Raw genomic sequence first — 21,199 nt, 5'->3', positions numbered from 1 at the left:
ATAAAGCTTTTCTGCAGAAGGATCCTATGTGTACCGCGTGGTTCTTGCTGGCGAGATGGTAGCGCGGGACATCTGGTGCCATACCCGGGAAGAAGAAGAACTTTGCACCGCCGGAGACCCCTTGGACACAAGGAGGATTCAGAACTGCAGGCATGCATGCTTAGAGAGGTACGCTCTAAAGTCCAGAGAGCATATCAGAAACTGAGCAGCAGTGGGAGGTTGTGCGCGCACCCAGATAAGTTAAAAAAATGACCCTCCGGTAAAGAATGGGGGGAGACAGAAAAGAAAATAAGTTAAAAAGGACCCCCCAGTGATTCTAAAGAAAGTAAAAATGGGGGAGAAGGCTGATTTACAAGGTCAAAAGCTTTATGTTATGTTGTTCATGTTGTTTTTTATGTACTGGACAGGAGAAAGATATTTGAATTTAGGAACTGCTAAAAAAGGTAGTTTAAATTTAAAACATGGGCTTAAGAATATGATGTTTTGGGAGAGAGGTTCTGTTTTCGCCTCCACGGAGGATGGGAGCCTAAGTATGTGCTTGAGATCCACGTGGTTTGAATCACCGAGACCTCCTGAAATGTTATAATGTATACCCCTAAAATTCTGCGGCCCAATTCAACAGGAAGCAGCCAAAGAGACTAAACGACGCCCAAATTCCCTAAAAGATTGTTTAAATGAGGTCCTTTCAAGCCTGCTTCTCTGAGTTCAGCTTTGCTCCGTACACCGGTTTGGGCTCGGAGTGGGTGCAGCTGGGGCTGGAGGGCAGCTGGAGCGGAGCTTTGCTCTGTGGCTGTGGTGGGGAGCATGTTGCGCTGGCTCAGTTGGTGCCTGGCCTGGAGGGTGTCACGTACCGAGAATGAGAGCGGTGCCACAAGTTGCCAGGCCAGAATTGTACCTAATTGTATCTTGCAATGTACCTAAAACTGTGAGGGTCTCAGAGGCTAAAATGGCTATGGCTCCATTTGGCTATGCTAAACGATGCTGACTTCAGGCAGGGCTGGTCGTATTTATCATAATAAAAGCGCAATTAAGGTTTAGACGCAGTAAACAGGCAGTACCGTATTACATCTACATAGTGCAACTTAAGTTTTTAAGAACTGCTTAGCATTTTAAGAACTCAAGTCCTCCTGAAAGATTGCTGTGTATATGCTTGGCTTGTCTGGTGTTTCAGGATCCGCAAGGAGATGGATGCGAAGGGCCCTTGGATTTTGGGGTGATTGGGTCATTGGCTGGATCTGTGAGAGTTTACAGCCGCTTTTGCTGTGGCACAGGTGTTGAGAGTTTGCTAGTAGGGAAGCGGCCCTGTTCACCGCCTCTTCCATTGGCCCCTTGAGCCACAATGGCTCTGGCACGGACCTTGAGATGTTGCTGCCTGTGCCGCCTCGGTCTGGGTGTCGGCTCCCGCCACATTCCCCCACCAACACAGCCGCGGGGAAGGCAGGGGCGCATGGGGGTGGAGCCACCACTTCCTGGCCCGGGACAGGCGGAGCCGCACAGCAAACAGGCCCAGGGCCTCGGAGAATGGAGGGGTGGGCACTAAAACCCAAGGCCACCATACCGGCAAGAAATACGGGAGCCAATAAATCTTAAATCTAATATCAACAAACAGAGACCTGTAGATCTCTAAGTTCAAGACCAGCCTACTTCCAGTACTGACTGTGCTAAATTTTTACACTGAGTTTTTTAATACTCTTAAATGTTATTTTGGGAGAAGAGTTTGTTTATGTTTTTTTTTCTAGGAATGCTACTATTCATGCTGTGGATTCATCTGTCCAGAGGCCTGAGGACAAAGCCTCTGCTATGGAGCTGTCTGGCCTGATTGCTGCGGAGCTGGCGGGTTCCTAAGGGATGGTCCAGCTCCTGCCCTTGGTCTGTCAGTTATTGCTGTGCTGTTGTTGCTGTACATTGCAATGTTATTGTTGCTGTGCTATTGCTTGCTATCAGTTTCCCTTATCCTGTCAGTTATTTCTGCTAAACACTATGGGTATCTTCAAGACAGGTTACAAAATGCCATGGTTATTCAAATTAAAAATTGGATACTACAGACTTCTTGATGCAGCTGGAGAGTTATGCCCCTGCGATCCCAGATTATTAAGCAATTGTCTAGTTATCTTCTAGGTAATTGGACTGGAGGACTTACCAGTTCTTGTTAAAATTAAAAAAGGGGGGGAATAATAAAGGAACTGCCCCCGATGCTCTGTTCATTATACATTTTTTAAATGGCAGTACAGCCTATACCATGGAAAACAGAGACCCTCAATCAGTTATCTACCACAGTGGCTACAGCCCTGGATCAACAGGCTACCATAGATACATCTATTAGAGGTAGAATAAAGAACAGGTGGATATCTTATGGCAGCTTGCCCAATTGGGCTATAAATGGAAAACTCCAGCCTTATGTGTGACCAGTATACCATATGAGAACTTTATAAAAGTGGCTAACTTGTCCCGAGAATTGTCTTTGCATCTTGCAGGAGAATTTTGATGATTTGCTGTCCTCCTTGAGATGGTCCATCGTGACAATCAACTCCACGCGAGTGGACATAAGCCTGGCCAAAGAATTCCAGTCCTGGATTGTGTCCTTCATCTCCTACTTCAAAGAATAGGTGGGGGTTGGAATGTTTGAAACAGTCCTATGCTATGGAATAGTGTTTCTCCTCTGGATGGTCTGCTGACTCAAATCCCAAAGTCATAGGTACAAAGTGGTTTTTGCTCAGCGCTGGCTGCCCTAGAACAGGGAGCCTCTTCTGATATGTGGTTATCTATGTTAAAGCAGTAAGGTTTAAGCCAACCAGCTCCTGCACCCCTAGGACTATGGTCCATTGCACAGGGTGGAGTGCTTGGCTTAGCTAGCCCTGAAGGTTGTCGAGCTGAAGAGCATCGCACAGAGAATGGCCCTCTCTGAGAGATAAGTCGCTCAGCATAAGGGTTTCCTGCCGTATGTTCCCTTTCCCAGAAAATTGGCAGAGAGCAGGCCGGATAGGTTCCAGGTGTCATAAACCTAGGGGCAGATTCCGTGTAAGCCCATTTTAATGTTTTCATTTTGGGAAGTTCGACCTCTATCTTTACCTTTTGAGGGAGTTGCCTTTCTGCTAAGAAGTAAAATTAGGGGGAAATGTAGAAGGCCGCAACCACACTCTCCACCATAGATGGCGCTGCACCGCCAGGTGAGCTAGAAAGCTCACACGTGTTGGTATTTTTCCACTACTCCCAAGGTATCACCTGGGACTGGGAGCAGTTGACCAATCCAAGAATGACACGTCCAAAGCTAGGACTGTTTCCTATATAAGGGATGGGTTCCATGTTATCGGGGTCTCCGCCATGTGGCTTATGCTCTAGCTCCCAAGAGACATAAAGCTTTTCTGCAGAAGGATCCTATGTGTACCGCGTGGTTCTTGCTGGCGAGATGGTAGCGCGGGACAGACAGTCAGACCACAATGAGTTCCAAGGAAAGACATGAAAATATCCAAACAGGAATGACATGGAGAATAGTGAGTTTATGGAGAAACAACAGAATGAATAAATAAGAAAGATCATGTTATTGAGTAGAACTTGTTTTTAATTGATTTTTATTGAGCTATATATTTTTCTCTGCTCCTCTCCCTTCCTCTCCCCTCACCTTCAACCCTCTCTCATGGTCCCCATGGTCCCAATTAACTCAGGAGATCTTGTCTTTTTCTGCAACTTATGTAAATTAGATCTATGTATGTCTCAGGGTCCTCATTGTTGTCTAGGTTCTCTGGGATTGTGAATTGTAGGCTGGTTTTCTTTGCTTTATGTCTAAAAGCCACTTATGAATGAGTACATATGATGTTTATCTTTCTGGGTCTGGGTTACCTCACTCAATATGATGTTTTCTAGATCTGTCCATTTGTCTGCAAATTTCAAGATGTTATTATTCTTTTTGCTGCATAGTACTCCATTGTGTAAATGTACCACATTTTCCTTATTCATTCTTCAGTCAAGGAGCATTTAGATTGTTTCCAGGTTGTGATTGTGAAAAACAATGCTGCTATGAACATAGTTGAGCACATGTCCTTGTGGTACAATTGAGCATCCTTTAAGTATATATCCAAAAGTGGTAATGCTGGGTCTTGAGGAAGGTTGTTTCCAAATTTTCTGAGAAATTACCATACTGATATCCAAAGGAGCTCTACCAGTTTGCACTCCCACCAGTAATGGAGGAGTGTTCCCTTTACCCCACATCCTCTCCAGCATAAGTTGTCATCAGTGTTTTTTATCTTGGCCATTCTTACAGGTATATGATGGAATCTCAAAACTCAAGTCCAAATGGATCAAAGACCTCAATATAAAGCCAACCACACTGAACCTCATAGAAGAGAAAATGGGAAGTACACTTGAATGCATTGGCACAGGAGACCACTTCCTAAATATAACCCCAGTAGCACAGACATTGAGAGCAACAACTAATAAATGAGACCTCCTGAAACTGAAAAGCTTCTGTACAATAAAGTGTTAGTCAAATAACTAGCTCAGGATATTTTTTTTAAAAAATAGTGACAATGAAAATAATTTGATAGGACTAATATTAAAGTTAATAGAATACATAATTAGGCATATGTCCATTTGAATGACTATACAAGATACTGGTAACAAAACAGCGACCAGCAAAGATAGTTATGAGTGGAGATATTATTCATAGTATCAAAGACTAAAATTTTCAAAGTGTCTAAATTTTAAAACTTTATGATATGGTTATTCACATATCAATATGAGACCAAATCTAATTAAATAATTAAATGACTACACTGAAGAATAGCCATAGCCAGTCATGTACAACTAGAAAGATGGACATCTGGGGTTAGAGTGATGACTCAGTGGTTAAGAGTCCTTGCTGCTCCTCTAGAGGACTCAGGCTCAGTTTGAAGCACACATGGGCTAGCAGCCATTTGTAATATCGTTTCTAGAGGATCCAACAACCCCTTCTGGCTACACATGGTGCACAGACTTTATATGTAGGCAAAATCCCATACACATTAAATAAAAATGAATCTATTTTTAAAAGATGAGAAATCTATATGCAATAACATATTTATTTTATATATACATATATATTATTGTATATATATATTATATATATGTATTAGTTGTGGAATGTTTTGACAGTTTCTTCTTTATTATTGCATGTTCTATCTAAAATTTCTGTGACAAAATTTTCTCAGAAAAATTTGTTTTGAAATTAGGGGCAATAGTTCAAAGTTTTGTGGGTTGTTTTAAATTGTTCTCGGGATAGTAAAGTCACAATTTAAATATTTCTGCTCTGTTTTATATTTGAAAATGTTGTCAATAGCTGAATAAAAAGGAATTCAAAATATAATCTTCATACTTCATAATTTTGTAGGTTTGCCATTCATTCACAAACATTCTAACTGTTCAGAGTATCAGCACCCTTTATCTGATCATACTTTACATATAATTTCAATAAAATGAATAAAATTGCTTATTTTTTATTTATAAAATATATATAACTTATTGGTGTTCCTCCAAAAAGTGTTTCTGACACGGTTGCTACATAGAAGAATTATTTCAGTTTAGTCTTTAAACTGATAGTATTTTTAATTTTTGTTTTATGCATGTGCACATGTGTGTCTGTGCATATGTGGAGAAGACTACCACATGTGTCATTCAAGTGACTTCCACCTCTCTTATTTTTTTAATATATATTAATTTATTTAAAAATTATATTAGCTTGCCATGGTGGTACATACCTTTAATTCCAGTATTTGAGAGGCATAGGTAAGTGGATCTCTCTGAATTTATGGCCAGCCTGGCCTACATAGTGAGTTTAGTTTAGCCATGGCTACATAGTGAAACCCTGTCTCAAAAAAATCATATGAACCAAGCATATGTTAACAAATGATACAGCTAGGCCTGATGTGGTGACATACACCTTTAATTCCAGCACTTGGGGAGGCAGATGGATCTCTGAGTTCAAGGCCAACCTGATTCACATTGAAAATTTTTGCCAGTCAGAATAACATAGATTTTCTCAAGACAAAACAACACAAATAAATCAGGCAAATGAATAATGTAATATTAACCTCTGAGCCCTTGCTCCAGCCAGTAAATGATATAGTCTTCTAAAACTCACATTTCCCAAAATAAAACAGCAGGGAGAAGAGCTATCCCAGCACTTGGGAGGCAGAGGCAGGCGGATCTCTGGGAGTTCAAGGCTAGCCTGGTCTGCAAGAGCTAGTTCTGGGACAAGCACCAAAGCTACAGAGAAACCTTGTCCCCCCAAAATAAAAAATCAACATCAACAGCAACCAAAAAATAGTATGGTAGATTGATATAAAAGATGATATAAAAATCAAGATGTTTTCTATTATCAAACCTCTCTTATTTTTTAAGAAAGGTTCTGTCCCTGACCTGAAACTCTCCAAGTAGGCTAAGTTGTCTGGCCAACTAGGAATCTACCCATCTCCATCTCTTACTGAAACTATAATCACACCAAGGACTGGACATGGGTTTTTTGTTTGTTTGTTTGGTTGGTTTTTGTATTTTCTTTTTCTTTTTATTTATTTATTTATATATTTATTAAAAATTTCCATCTCCTCCCATCCTCCCATTTCCCTCCCATTCCCCCCACTCGCCCTCCCTCTCCAGTCCTAAGAGAAGTCAGGGTGCCCTGCCCTATGGGAAGTCCAAGGCCCTCCATCCCCCATTTGGGTCCAGGAAGGTGAGCATCCAAACAGACCAGGCTCCCAAAAGGCCAGTCCATGCAGTAGAATCAAAACCCAGTGTCATTATCATTGGCTTCTCAGTCCACCCTCATTGTCAGCCACATTCAGAGAGTCCAGTTTGATTACATGCTCGCTCAGTCCCAGTCCAACTGGCCTTGGTGAGCTCCCATTAGATCAGTCCCACCATCTCCGTGGGTGAATGCACCCCTCGTTGTCCTGGCTTCCTTGTACATGTTTTCCCTCCTTCAGCTCTTCATCTGGGCCTTGGGAGCTCAGTGACTGAACATGTTTTTATCATGGACTTTGAAGAGCAAATTCAGGTTCTAGTTCTGGGAATAAAACATTTTAAGAGTTTGCTGTCTTTAATTTACCACAAATATTTAGTAACATTTACTAATATTTTACTTACTGAGTCACAAAAATATCACACAGAAATATTATTTACCTGAATTTCAGCAGTGTTCGGGAAGATTTACCAAGAGGAATAAGTTTTTTGTCAAGTACACAAGGTTGAAAATTAGTATTAATTTCTAATATCTTTTACTACAGAACACATGTACACCATCTATTTCTTTTTAAAATACAGATAATTAAACATGTCAACATGTGAGATATGAAATAAAGTTTAACACCTGCTTTCAGACATAAATAAATGTATTCAATGCTTCTCAATAATCAATCTTAAAATACATAAAACTATCAATACTTTTTAAACAATTCACTTAGTACAGCAAAGCATCCTAACTCAGAAAAATAATATATAGCTTCTCTAATCACTGCTTTCTGATGCCTTGTAAACATTCAGAGAAATGATCATTCTTAAAGAGAATAAACTAATTAGATTTCATGTTATAGTAATGTTCTTTTAAATAAAGTCTCTATCTAACAATTCATGATGATTCATTCACACATACAAAAAAAAAAGTCCAAGGGTAAAAACCCGTGATATTATGGACTTTAAACAAACTTGTGCATTAGAAATGCATAAACCCATCTAAGTTCTATTTCAAGGGCTCATCTTTGGAGCAATTGGCAAGTGCTATCAAACAGTCCATTAGAAGTTTCCATGAGCAACTTGAAGCCAAAGCACTGTGGTTTTGGCTCAATGACATCCCGGTGGAATGTCCAGTCCGATCCGTCATGTGCATAGTCCACTTTGTTTTACATGACACTTGTATACTCCAACTAGGGAAGTGATAATCAACAAAAATAATCATTTGTATTTCAACATCCACAGCTCAGAAAGAATAAATCAGTAATGGTTCTTTAAATGATTCCCCAGGACAGAAAAAAAGGGGGGAGCCAGAATAAGCAATACAAACTTGTTGCCCCATCACTGACCTTTATTTCAAGCTAAAGTTACATTCTGGTGTAGATGTTGGAGATGGTTCAGTTTCAATGTGACTGTAATCCAAACCAGCTCCTAAAATTAGGTATTTAAAAAAAAAAGTAAATAAGAGAAATTTTAGATGCCAAGGAACAAAGGAGAAGTAAGGTATGATGTGCGATGCTGCTGAACACAATTCACTAGCGAGGCTGGCAGGGTTGTCATTTTCTACTCTTGGGTGAAAATAAAGAAGAGGGAAAGACTATGGGTTATGTATATCCAAAGTCAAATATCTTCAGTTCACCTGTTCAGTAGAAAGTTTGAACAATAGCAATTATTTCATGACAAGAGCGTTCTTTAATGGAAACCTGACTTCCAAGCATTATTCTTAGGGTCTGAAACCAATATGACTTTTATTACAATGTGTGCAATGGGTACACTCACATGCTATGGCACCCCCGTGGAGACTGAAGGACATTTGTGGTTCTCTCCCACCGTAGGTACTTTCCAAGGATCAAACTCAGCTTATCGAGGTTGGCAGCATGCGCTCTTATCCATTATCCATGAAATTAAAGGTGTCTTTAAAGATCTTGTTACTAATTGTAGCAGAAGGTCTGGTAAAATAATGTGGACAAAAGGTTTATTTGGGGTATGTTGCTAAAACTACTTTAAATCTATGATATTCGAGCCACCTAGACTAACTATAGCTTGTGCTACATCCTGAAAAAGAGAGAAGTCAATAGGGACCCTCCAAGCACAAAGTCTCATACAGGGTGTGAAGACGACAGCCTCTCGTATGTATTTCTTCAGTAAACTTGGGTCCACTGCAACTGCATTATCTTCTTTTTCTCTAAAATATTTTATGGGGAAAAAAAGGACTGGGAATAGGAGAAAAGAGTCTAGCAGTATTATTCATTTTAATTATCACAAACTTTAAGACAATGGAGAAGAAGGGGAAGTTGCATACATATCTCTATCCTGTTTTTCAAACAACGAAAAAGCTTATTACCAGTTGATTTGTGAAATATGAGATGTAAAGAAGCTTTATTCTTAGCAAAGTCACAATTTTTTTCTCTATCAGACACTATGAAGTATTACCCGTGAAATACAATGTAGTCCTCACAAAAGTTTATATGTATAAACTATAGTTATATATTTATATATTTACTATATATGCTTTTATATAGGATATATAGTTAAATAGTTATTTTATATGTGTATATATAGTATATACAGTAATATATTTCTATAAATATGCTTACATATTTTTATATATTTATTATAAATGAGATTTTATAAAACTGAAAGAAATAAATATAAGGAGAGGGTGACTACAAGAAGGAACCAATGAACTGATTGTATTGTACAGAGAATTTGAAGACAATTGAGAGGAAGTGAGCACTTTTTGTCATGTTATATAATAAGCAATATTAATGTTTGTAGAAACTTGAGTAACCAATATATTATCTTCAAACAGTGGAGAAATGTAGCTAGACTAATACTTATTGATTATTTTCCATTTGTAACTCTGTTAGTATTATCCATCCTGTTAACAGATGGAGGTAATTTTACAGACTTACCATGACACATTAATTTGTACTCCTGTTTTAAAGACAAGTAGACAAATATGAGAATGCTGTTGTCAAAGTTCACACCATTACGAAAAATGAAATTGTCATCAATAGAAGTGGTGAAGAAATGTGTGTCTCAAGGAAAGGAAGACAAAGAGATGACAATTTCAATCTTATAATTATCAATTGATTGATGAAGTATCAGATTTGTTCAATTGTTAATGATGTGCACAAGCCAGGAAATTATAAGACCAATGCTAACTTTTAACATCACTTTTATGAGGAAATCATAAGGTCAGTGTTATCATTGATAATGTGCCTTTTGCTCCACCCCTAAGCACTCACATTCCATTTGATGAGTTTGCGCCATTTGCTTTGTTGTTAGACAGTTAACTTGCTGTTCTCTTATATCAAATTGGAATCTTAAGACTCTCAAAGGTGTTTAACCTTTTGTCTTTATTTCCCTTATCTCTCACACATAGTGATTTCTTTATATATATATATATATGTATATATATACATATATATATATATATAAATGTCTTTTTTTGGTAATTTTATTAAATTGTAAAAGTTTCCATTTCCGCCCCTCCTCCCACCACCCTCCCACTCCCCCCACTCCCTCTCCTCCTCCCTCTCCATCCCTAAGAGCAGTCAGGGTTTCCTGCCCAGTGGGAAGTTCAAGTTCCTCCCGCCTCCCTCCAGGTCCAGGAAGGTGAGTGTCCAGGCGGACTGGATCCGCAAAATCCTGTATATGCAGAGGAAACAAGTCCCAGTGCCATTGTCAATGGCTTTTCAGAAAGACTCCGGCCAGCCAATAAATACCTGTAAATAAATTACTGAATTGACCAACTACCTTTTTCCTTGGTATTTGGCATTATCAATGGAGTTGTCTATAACATTTAACAATAGGCCAGAAATAATCCTTAATATAATGGCAATGTATGTCTTTTTATTATTTTCTAGGTACAGTTCTGGGTGTTTCCCGTGTCTTAATATATTTACTGTTATGAAAAATCCACCATTACTCAAAAGCTGACAAGATAAGCAACAGTGCTGAGGTTATTGTCATAGCACGGAACACAAGAATTTCACTATGTGGACATATATAAAATTAGGTAATTGAATTCTCTAACTTTTCATGAGCAACACGGGCTACTTCCTAAAATCCCTCGCTTCTCCTTTTATTCTCCATCTTGGTTAAAGGAAATTCTCTCTTCCCTTAGAATTTGGACATAACTTGCACACTTGTCATAATTTACCTACGGTATTACATATGACATTAGATTTTTTTTCGAAGTTTATTAATTTATAAAAGTTTCCATTTCCGCCCCTCCTCCCAACACCCTCCCACTCCCCCCACTCCTTCTCCTCCGCCCTCTCCATCCCTAAGAGCAGTCAGGGTTTCCTGCCCTGTGGGAGGTTCAAGGTCCTCCCCCCTCCCTCCAGGTCCAGGAAGGTGAGCATCCAAACAGACTGGATCCCAAAAATCCAGTATATGCAGAGGAAACAAGTCCCAGTGTCATTGTCAATGGCTTTTCAGAAAGACCCCGTGCCAGCCACATTCAGAGATCAGATGTTGACCTCTGCACCCAGGGTCTCCTGTATGAAGCACTTGTGTTAAAACTCACAGTACATTTCAGTTGGATATACGTGTTTACCTGTTTTCTTAATTATATAGGAGGCAGGATTTTTTTAATTAATTTATTTATTTATTAAAATTTTCCATCTCTTCCCCGCCTCCCTTTTCCCTCCCCCTCCCCACCTCCCCCTCCCTACCTTCCCTCCTTCTCTAGTCTTAAGAGCAGTCAGGATTCCCTGCCCCGTGGGAAGTTCAAGGTCCTCCCCGCTCCATACAGGTCTATAAAGGTGAGCATCCAAACAAACCAGGCTCCCACAAAGTCAGTCCATGCAGCAGAATAAAATCCCAGTGCCATTGTCCTTGGCTTCTCAGTCAGCCTTCATTGCCAGCCTCATTCAGAGTGTCCATTTTGGTCACATGATCCATCACTCCCAGTCCATTTTCAAATTACAAATATTTGTCATTGCATCTAATCCAGAGGAACATTTTTAGAAATAGTTTATTGGCTTAGTGGGGTATGATGGTACATGCCAGTAAACCTGGCACTTGAGAGATGGTAACAGCAAAAAATTCCAGGATAACTTCAGCCACAGGATTCAAGCAAGCCTTGGCCACATGAGACCCCACCTTACAAAGAGTTGGTAAGGGAAGGAGAGAGAGGGAGAAAGAGGGAGACAGAGAGAGAGAGAAAAAAATATTATTTGTTAATGATGTTCACAAACTAAGAAGTTTTTAATTTCCTTTAAGAAAACTTCCATCAGTAATACAAGATCATTTAAATATAATTTGACTAGAGTCTAAAAATATAAGCTTATTATATATTATATAGTAATTAAGGAAAATAAGACACATATTTTATTTTATATTCTTGGTAAGTGAAATGACATAAGCTTGACTCCCTCAGCCATACTGTTTTAGTGAAATCATGGGGTTTGTGGCTCCCGCCCCACTTTGGGAGTAGCCCATATGGTTACTCTTACTCTGTCACGTCACTCCCTACTACACATTTAGTTCTTTCTAGATAAGAAACCCTCCAGCAGCTCAGCACTGGGATTTGGTTAAGTGGATAAACTAAAACACTGGATGCTCTCCTAAGTTTTATCTCCACAATCGGAACCTCTGGAGTTTACTATATTGGGCTAGAAATCTTAGAAGGAGACATGTTCTCACAATATTTTTCAGCATAATTTCTTTCTTGTTTTAGCCAAAAATAATGTAAAAGAGACGTGTCAACACACCGAGGATTGCCCTTAGGTTAGAGAAGAAAAAGAGGTGGAAAGAAAAAGCAAAAGTCTTTGAAAATTCACCAAGTTCCATTCTGACTTGTGGTTAAAAAACAGCAACAATAAAGCCACAACCGAAGTGGGGAGCATGGGGGATACTCGCCCCTTGTTTTAATATATTATTCTGTGATTCTCATTCACACATGAGTCACCCATTCAGTTTTCTCTGCCTCTGGCAAAGTCTTCTCAACTAAAGTGGCTAAATTGGTGATGGAAAGATAAGCATTCCAGTAGAGCAGCCTATAATAAGAAACACAATAACAGGAAATAGGTGGTGGCCACACAAGCATTAAAATGTACCTTAAGTGTGAACTTGAGGGGAAAGTGACAAGAAAGCAATGGCTGAGGACAGAGAGCAGTTCTTCCACTGGAAAGAAGCATCACGTATGTGTTTGACATCCGTTGTTTTTTTTCTGTCAGACGGTTTGCAATGAATCTACTGTCCAAGAAGCAAATAAAATGAAAGGGGGAAAAATAGGGCAAGAAAGAGACAAATACACACACACAAAGAGAGAGAGACAGAGAGAGAGAGAGAGAGAGAGAAACAGAGAGAAACACAGAGAGTAAAAGACAAAAAAGAGGAAACACCTGGACTTGGATTTAGAGTCTGTTTTGCACACCTGAAGATAATTCAACATGTCCAAATGTGTTTTAAATGCTTAATTTGTTAATACAGGAGATATTGAGCTTTCTGTACTCAGAAAAAGTAAATCACCATTTAATTATCTTAGCAATATTTGATATAATTAAATACTTATTCAAAGTGAACTAGAATTTCAGGAAACTCAACCAAATCTATGACCTAAGTAATCCATTCCAGGGAACCCAGCCTAAATGAAACCACAGTACACAGAGTGTGCATGAGAAGCTATAAGTGTGACAACTAGAGTAAGTCTCCTAAAAGTGTTCTTGTATAGAAAATATTAACCCACAGAGGGTCCAAGATAAAATTCATATGGAAAAATACCATTTGCCAGGAGAGTCAACATCACCTGCCATTTCATTTGGTCCTTTCTGTCCTTTTTGTAGTTTTCTAAATTTACGGTCTATCCTCAAAAAAGAACTTCTCATATCAGAAAAACATTCAAGACTGTAAATATTATTTTAAAAGTATAGTTTGAAAAATATAGAATCTAGAAATATATTTAAATATACAAAATATATAAAAATATAGTTTGATCTGAACGGAACAAAATATACAATATTTCAAGGTGGAGAAGGTGTGCAAAATAATTTTAGGAGGTGACTAGTGGTCATTCTATTTTGATATTTCTTCATCCTCCACAAGCATATTATAACCGTAAGGTTGTCTTTATCTTCTGATTTCCAAACAATCATTTTACCTTAGTTCAAAGGAAATCAAATAGCGGTAACGATATGCACCTGCTGAACTTGCTGGACCATTTCTGAGACACAATGCTCATTATTGATGCTGGCACTACTGTATAATTTGAAACCTATGTAGAAATGTCAGGAATTATCTCAGAAGGAGAAAGACCTAATCTGGAATAAGCAGTTTTCAAAAATCTAAGGGAAAAAGAAAAGGTCAAAGCACGGCTGGTATCTATATGCACAGCTTCTTCTCCTCTTACTGAAGGAGAAAAGGGAGTTCACTGAGAACAGTGAAGAAGTGCTCTGTCACCTGCTTGCCCTTCTGTTCTAGGAGGAGCAGAGGGAGCATTTAAAGCCTGTTTATGGTAGAAAGATTTCTTCCCAGTACCCAGTACTGTTGCACATAGAACCATGAACCCTCAGTAAAGTTGGCTGCCATTTTCTTATTTTGAATTCTTTTTACCCCCTCTTTTTATAAATTAGTTTTGAGAGTTCCATATCATATTGATCATACTCAATCCCTACCCCAAGTCCTCCAAGACCTACTCCCTTCTCCATGAACCCAACTTTATGTTCTTTTTCTCTTGGTACCAAAGAAAAGAAAATTTGTCTTATTTTTAAAAGAATATTGCATTTGCAATTTTTTCTTTAATTAAAATCTAATCCTATTCCCATTTTCCTTTCTTACTCCAACTCCTCCTGTTTCCCTTCCATCCATGCCCACGCATGTGTCCCCATTTCCTCTCAAACTGATATTTTCTTTTTCTTTATTAATATGATATACGTATTCATATACATATATACATAAATATATCAATACAGCCTGCTGATCCATTTTATGTGGCTTGTGTATATATGACCTCAGGGCTGATGACTTTCAATTGTATAATCACCTACAGACTCATTCCTGAGAAAGACTAATTTTCCCTTTCTCAACAGTCATTGGTTTCCAGTAATTCTTTATCTAGGGATGTGAGCTACTGAGATTTCAAACTTCCACACTGTATTTCCATTGTCATCATTCAGGCCTTGTTTAGAAAACCATGTTACCAAGGTATCAAGGGTGTAACTTCCCACTCATTTCTAGAACACATAATCTCACAGCAGACTTCCTGGTCCTCTGGGTTTTACAATCCTCCCCCACCTTTTTTCTCAACATTCCCTGAATTTTAGGTGTAGTAATTGCATTGTAAATATATCCACTGGGCCTGGGGTCTCCACAATTAGATGATGTATATATTATGGCTAGTTGTGGTTTTCAACGATTTCAGTGCTTTCAAAATTTGACAAGAAGTTTCTTTGATGCATGTGAGAGATACATTTACCTTTAGGTGGGGGAATCAAAATTTTAGAATACAACTAGGAATGAGGCTGACTTGGTACTAGTAGGTGTTTCTCTAAATTCATGACCTTGCTTGCCACACATAGTTGACCAGGTTTCTAGTACTAGTGAGTATTTTCCTCTTGTTGGGTAGGTCTTAAATTTAATTATACAACTGTAGGTTACAGCCAAGATGGGTATGCACTTTTAGGGATATAGTGTCATGTTGGTCACTATTATGTTTCATAGACATCACATCTGGATAGGATTATTGATTGCTTCTCTCCCTTGACAGTTTTTTACATAATTGGTACTATGAAAGTTGGACTACATAATAGAGACTTCCAACTTTGATCCAGCTCAATTTTCCAAGTCTCAAAAGCACGAAGTATCTTCCACAATAGGAATTTACCTTAAAACTTTAAAAGGCAACTAAGGGCAATGTAGCCTTATTACATAAGGAGTCACATGAACTACCATGACTAACAACTCAAAAAAATGTTTCTCATATCCACTACTAGGATTTTTGTTTGATTATCTTTGACTTTGTGAAGAACATTTTTGGCCCATTTGATATGCATGCTATTAGAGGAGAAAAGTAACTAACAGTTTTGAATTCTTTTGAATCCTCTGTGAGGTGGAAACAATATTGAAAACCAAAATTAAAAAATAAAGAAACATTGAAGAAAGTAAGAAAATCCAGTGTAAGGCTCTCCCTTCAAAGTGTTCAGATCTCTAACATAATTAACAACAGTAGCAACTTGGATTTAGGGTCCTAGATAGTCCAGGCTGCCATTATGCCAAAATAATAGAACAAGTTATGATTGTGTGGTAAATGTAATCTGGGCCACACGTAAGAACAGATCAAGTCAGATTGGTTTAGCAGTCTTTCCAAGCCACACTGGGAAATGAGGCATCCACTGCTTCCTGATTCTAACAGTTTGGGGATTCCCAGATAAAAAGATGTGTCATGACAGTCTTGCGGTGTAGACAGAGGAGGGCATGACTCAGGCAAAGCAATCTGTGGACTTTCCCTCTGTAAAATTTGAAGAACCTCTGGGACTGCTTCCTGGATGCCGGAGTTGGCAATCCTCACAATTGGTGTCAGCTGCTCCCATCTCTGAGACTCTGGAGTCTTCTCCCTTTCCTAAGGAGACACTGAAAGGTAGAGTAAAACAAGCATACTGCACCAAAGGCACAGGAAGAAGAACATGAAGGCAAGCTGCAGGCATTCAGTTAAACAAGGAAAATTCAAACCATTGCTTCCACTACAGGAGTATAAACCCAGGATATTAGGAAAATGCTGCTTGAACATTACCTAGCAGTCATTGAATATTGTTGAGTGCACAGCGATTAATTGCTTTCTTTTATAATGATTATTATTTTATTTCATTACTTTAAAAAATACCAATCCAAATTCCCACTTCCTCCCCTCCTCCCACTTCCCTCCCATTCCCGCCACACCCCCTTCCCCCCACCCCCTCCAGTCTTAACAGAGGGCAAGGCAAGGAAAGAGATATCTTGATGAATTACTTTCTATTCGGTGAATCTTCCCTCATTTTGGCAAGTCACAAACATTTCAAGATTGTACGTTCAAATTCACAGGAGGTGAAAACCAGTCCTGAGAAGCCACTGCTGCTGTTGAGATCCTTGTCAATAGCAGCTCAAAATGCAAGGTGTCTACAGATACTCCACCCAGACCATGTATGATCAGTTCACAAAAGCATGATGGCTTCCTTTTATTGGCTGTACCATAATAAATAACACGCTTATGCGGCAAAGAAGAGGGGAAGTTTTGCCAAGTCTACATAGGATAATGACTGGATTGCTAGTGTTATTGAAGAAGAAAAATTTCTCAGTCTGTATGCATCCCAGTTATTATCTGAAATATTTGGGGAATAGACTAAGTTCTCAAATCTTCTGCCTTCCATAATTCTATAAATGTTCAGGTACACAGTTATTGTGAAACTTAGCAGGAGGAGGAAACTTAAATTGTTCTACCAAATAGCAAATTTCAGTTAGGTATGGGAATGAATGAAAAGAATGAAAGATTTCTCGTCAACTCTTTGTGCAATGTATTTGATGTAAGTGATGGTTTGCAAGGGACATCCGGGGACTTTTCCCAAGCCAAATATTGTCCAATGAATTCTGTAGAGGCAGGAACTGAGTTAATCCTGAATCATCCAAATGCCATGTGTCAGGGTCTGTAGACCTTTCTACTCACTTTGTATCCCTACCTGCTTACTGTTGTTCTCTCAACCAAAGATAGCTTCTGAAAATACCTCTCCTGCAGGTTCCAACTCAATGGGTATTGGCAATGTAGTAGCAGCTGGTATGCTTCTCAGACACCCTAGTTTCCTCTAAATAAGGACAGATAAGGTCTTAGTTCAAAGAAATCATTCAATTATGGTGGATATTTAACTAATTATGGTGGATATTTAACTAACTAAGACTTCTCACCATTCTCAAATGACAACAAAGGTGACGTTAACACACACCTGCCCCGACTATAAAATATTAGTTCTCACTCATGAAACCTCTGTATCAATAATCCAGGTTCATCCCAAGCACATCAGCAAAGCCCCCTCTGTGTCTTCAGTCCCAAAGACATCTTCCAACTGCTAGAAATAATGCTTATTTTCCCTGTAGCATTAAGAAGATTCAGTTCCAGAGTCACTGTCAGTGAATATTCAAACATTATGCAAATGAGAAAAATTTATTCTGAGCTTTGCTCCTTCATCAAAAACCATGACAACAACCACAAGAATTTTCCATAATTCTGCCTACAAAGCTCTCCAGAAATAGAGTGTCCATTAAGTTGGATTTCAGAGTGTAACATTAGAAAGATCAAGTCTTTTTAAAACCACAAGGAGAATAGAGTTGCGGAGTCTGGTATTGCCAGGGCAAGACTCCAGACTCCCTGCAGGGTTCGACCCTGTGGTAATAGCTCTTCTCCTTTTCCATGTTGGCTCTGAACCACAAGACCTTTGCTGCACACATAATGTTTACCGTTGTCTCTCTACCCCACCCGCAGCCCATTATTCCTGATTTAACTGCTCTGGAAGGCAGGTGTGGGAAATGAAATGTAACTGAAAGATAAATATAAATTGAGGTTAGCCATTAGATTTCAAGCTACGTTTTAAAACCAGCATGTAATTCATTTAAACTTCATACAGCTTCAGAGACTATCTTTTTCCTTAGGAGAGAAAGAAAACACCTGGCACATTATTGCAGAATTCATAAAGAAAGGAGCAAAATTATCCTTGACTAGCTGCAAGGATAAGTGGTTATATATTTTAACTATGGAATATAAGTATTCGTGTAAGTCCTGAGTGTCAATGTCAACTTCACCTTATTTCCCACCCTCTTCTAGCAGTCTCCTCTCTCTCTCTCTCTCTCTCTCTCTCTCTCTCTCTCTCTCTCTCTGTGTGTGTGTGTGTGTGTGTGTGTGTCTCCCCTCCTCTGTGTTTGTGTATGTGTATGTGTGTGTCTCTATCTCTGGTTCTAATTTTCCCTGTGTTTTCTCTGACTGTCTCTCAGTCTCTCTCTCTCTCTCTCTCTCTCTCTCTCTCTCTCTCTCTCTCTGTGTGTGTGTGTGTGTGTGTGTGTGTGTGTCTCCCCTCCTCTGTGTTTGTGTATGTGTATGTGTGTGTCTCTATCTCTGGTTCTAATTTTCCCTGTGTTTTCTCTGACTGTCTCTCAGTCTCTCTCTCTCTCTCTCTCTCTCTCTCTCTCTCTCTCTCTCTCTCTCTCTCTCTCTCTCCCTTCTCTGTCTGTCTCTGTTTCTGCTTTCCTGGTGTCTCCCTGACTATCTCTGTCTCTACCTATGTTCCTCTGTCTCTCCCTGTCTCTGTGTCTGTCTATGTCTGTCTCTCTACCTCTCTGTCTTTGTCTTTCTCCCCTTTCACATTTTTCTTTTTCGCTCCCTCTCTCCTTCTGTCTCACTCTTTGTCTATTACTTCACATCTTTTCTTAACTTGGGAAGGTAGCAGATAGAGTATGTGGTGCTTAGATCACTTATGAAATGAAACTGGGGAACATAAAAGAGAGAGTTTTCCAAAACAAAGGAGAATTATAGTATATCAGTGACGTTTCCAATAAGATAAAATTGAATCTAAGTGCAGAGAACTAACTTTAGAACAAGTGAAAATCTGCCTCGATTACCTACTTCGTCTTCAAGCATGGAATTTCTCAAAAGCAAAATCAGGTGGAACAATATGTACCTGCACACCGTATACCAACTATGGCAAACCTAGCAACAATTATTAAGGCATCTCTGGTGGTTAGCTATTGCTGTTCATCTTCTCTTGTCTACCAAATTAAAGTTAATAAAGAAGATAAGGGAATCTTAGCGGCTTTCAAACTGCCCTAATAAAATAAAACAGTTTCATAGCCAAGAGGGCAGAGTTCCTGGCCCTCAGTCATGTCTCCACCGCATCAATATTGATTTCAGACTGTTGTATATCCCATGCATAAATTCCTTGAACAGTGTCCAGCATGTAGTTCTTATTCAGTAACTACTTGCTGAACAATAGGGGGAAAATTGAGTATTTGTTAAAAGCTGAGATCTTCCTTAAGAATATATATGCTAAAGAAGTGCTGCTTGGTTAAAAACAAAAAAGAGAAAAACAGAAAAACAGGAAGAATCAAACACTCTACTCCTACAGTCTGTGGAGTAAAGACTATCAGAACGTTGCTGTGTGTTCACCTACTCTACTTGCCTGGAGTTTTCAGGGCACTTGCCTTTCAGCCTGCTCCCTCTGTAGGTATATATGTCATACAATTAAGATACTGTTTCCTTTTTCTCCTAAGAAAGCTCTCCTCTTGCCTTTATTTTCCAAACTCTGACTCATGCCCTTTATAATGGAATTTGGTCCAAGGTATGTTAAACGAACAGGTAATGAAAGCAGCTAAATACAGGCTTTTAATATATGACAAGTTGAGAAACATACTTCAGGAACCTGTAGTTTAAATGCAACAAATTCTAAAACACTGAAGTTATGGCTCGGCAGCTTCTTTTATCTCTTAGATCTAAAAATTGTGGGAATAATAGACAAAATCTCTTAAAAGAGTCTGGTAGGAAAACTTCCATTTAATTCAAACAGGAAATACCAGAAGACCAGGAAGCAGTGGATCCTAGAGAGATGTGCAGCTCAGGTTACAAATCCCAGGTACGTAAACGTATTGGATAATACTCAGAAGAAAAATAATCATAAATTATTTACTTTTGTCCAAATGAAATCACCTTCAAGTACTTTTTACTAGCATTCAGCTTTCAGTTTAAAAACCATCGGCTGTGAGCCCTCTATTTTTTATTCTTATATCCCATTTTACTTTAAAGCCACTCTTGTCTTGATTAGGAATTCTCATTAAACCATCTTAAGGCAATCCTATCATTGTGATACTGGATTCTTGCACAATTTTCCTGAGGTACTGGTTGTGTAATGACTAGCCAGCATATAATGAACTTCCTTTCCCTGATTGCACCTCATAATATTATCTCAAGGCTACAATAATACAAATGTAGTTACTAGTAAACAATATAATGGCTAAGAGATGACATAAGTATTTAAATAGTGCATTTCTTAAGCCTTGAAATGTAGCATGCCTTTCCATTACTAGGTGCTTGAAATTTGTTGGTGCTTTTCCAAGGGTGATATATATATATATATATATATATATATATGAATTGTTTATTGATTCAAGAAACACTAGTTTTAGTTATTTCCATATTCCTCAAAAATAAATAAGTTAGCCCATTCTAGAGCTTAAATAATACAAAATAAAGTAATTTAAATATGCAAATGAACTAGAAGGAGTACTTCCTGGTTCTTTGGGGTATGGGAAAACATATTAATGTCCAGGTATGTACTTAAGCAGTGTTTTCATTACAGTACTCCTGTTCTTGGATTGTGTATCTTGGCTAAACAACTTGTGAACAAAGGAAGCCCTACTTTACTCCTGGATCCAATTTTCCAGTGTAATGCGTGAGTACAAAGTAAACCAATGTTGACCTCCCTGGTGTCAAATAGTTAAAACTCCTACTAAGACTAGAGCCTAGCAGAGTCTCTCCCTTCCA

This window comes from Myodes glareolus, chromosome 23, assembly GCF_982192425.1.
Source record: "Myodes glareolus chromosome 23, mMyoGla1.1, whole genome shotgun sequence".
NCBI lineage: Eukaryota > Metazoa > Chordata > Mammalia > Rodentia > Cricetidae > Myodes > Myodes glareolus.
The sequence above is the reverse complement of the archived record's forward strand: the minus strand, read 5'-3'. Positions refer to the sequence as shown.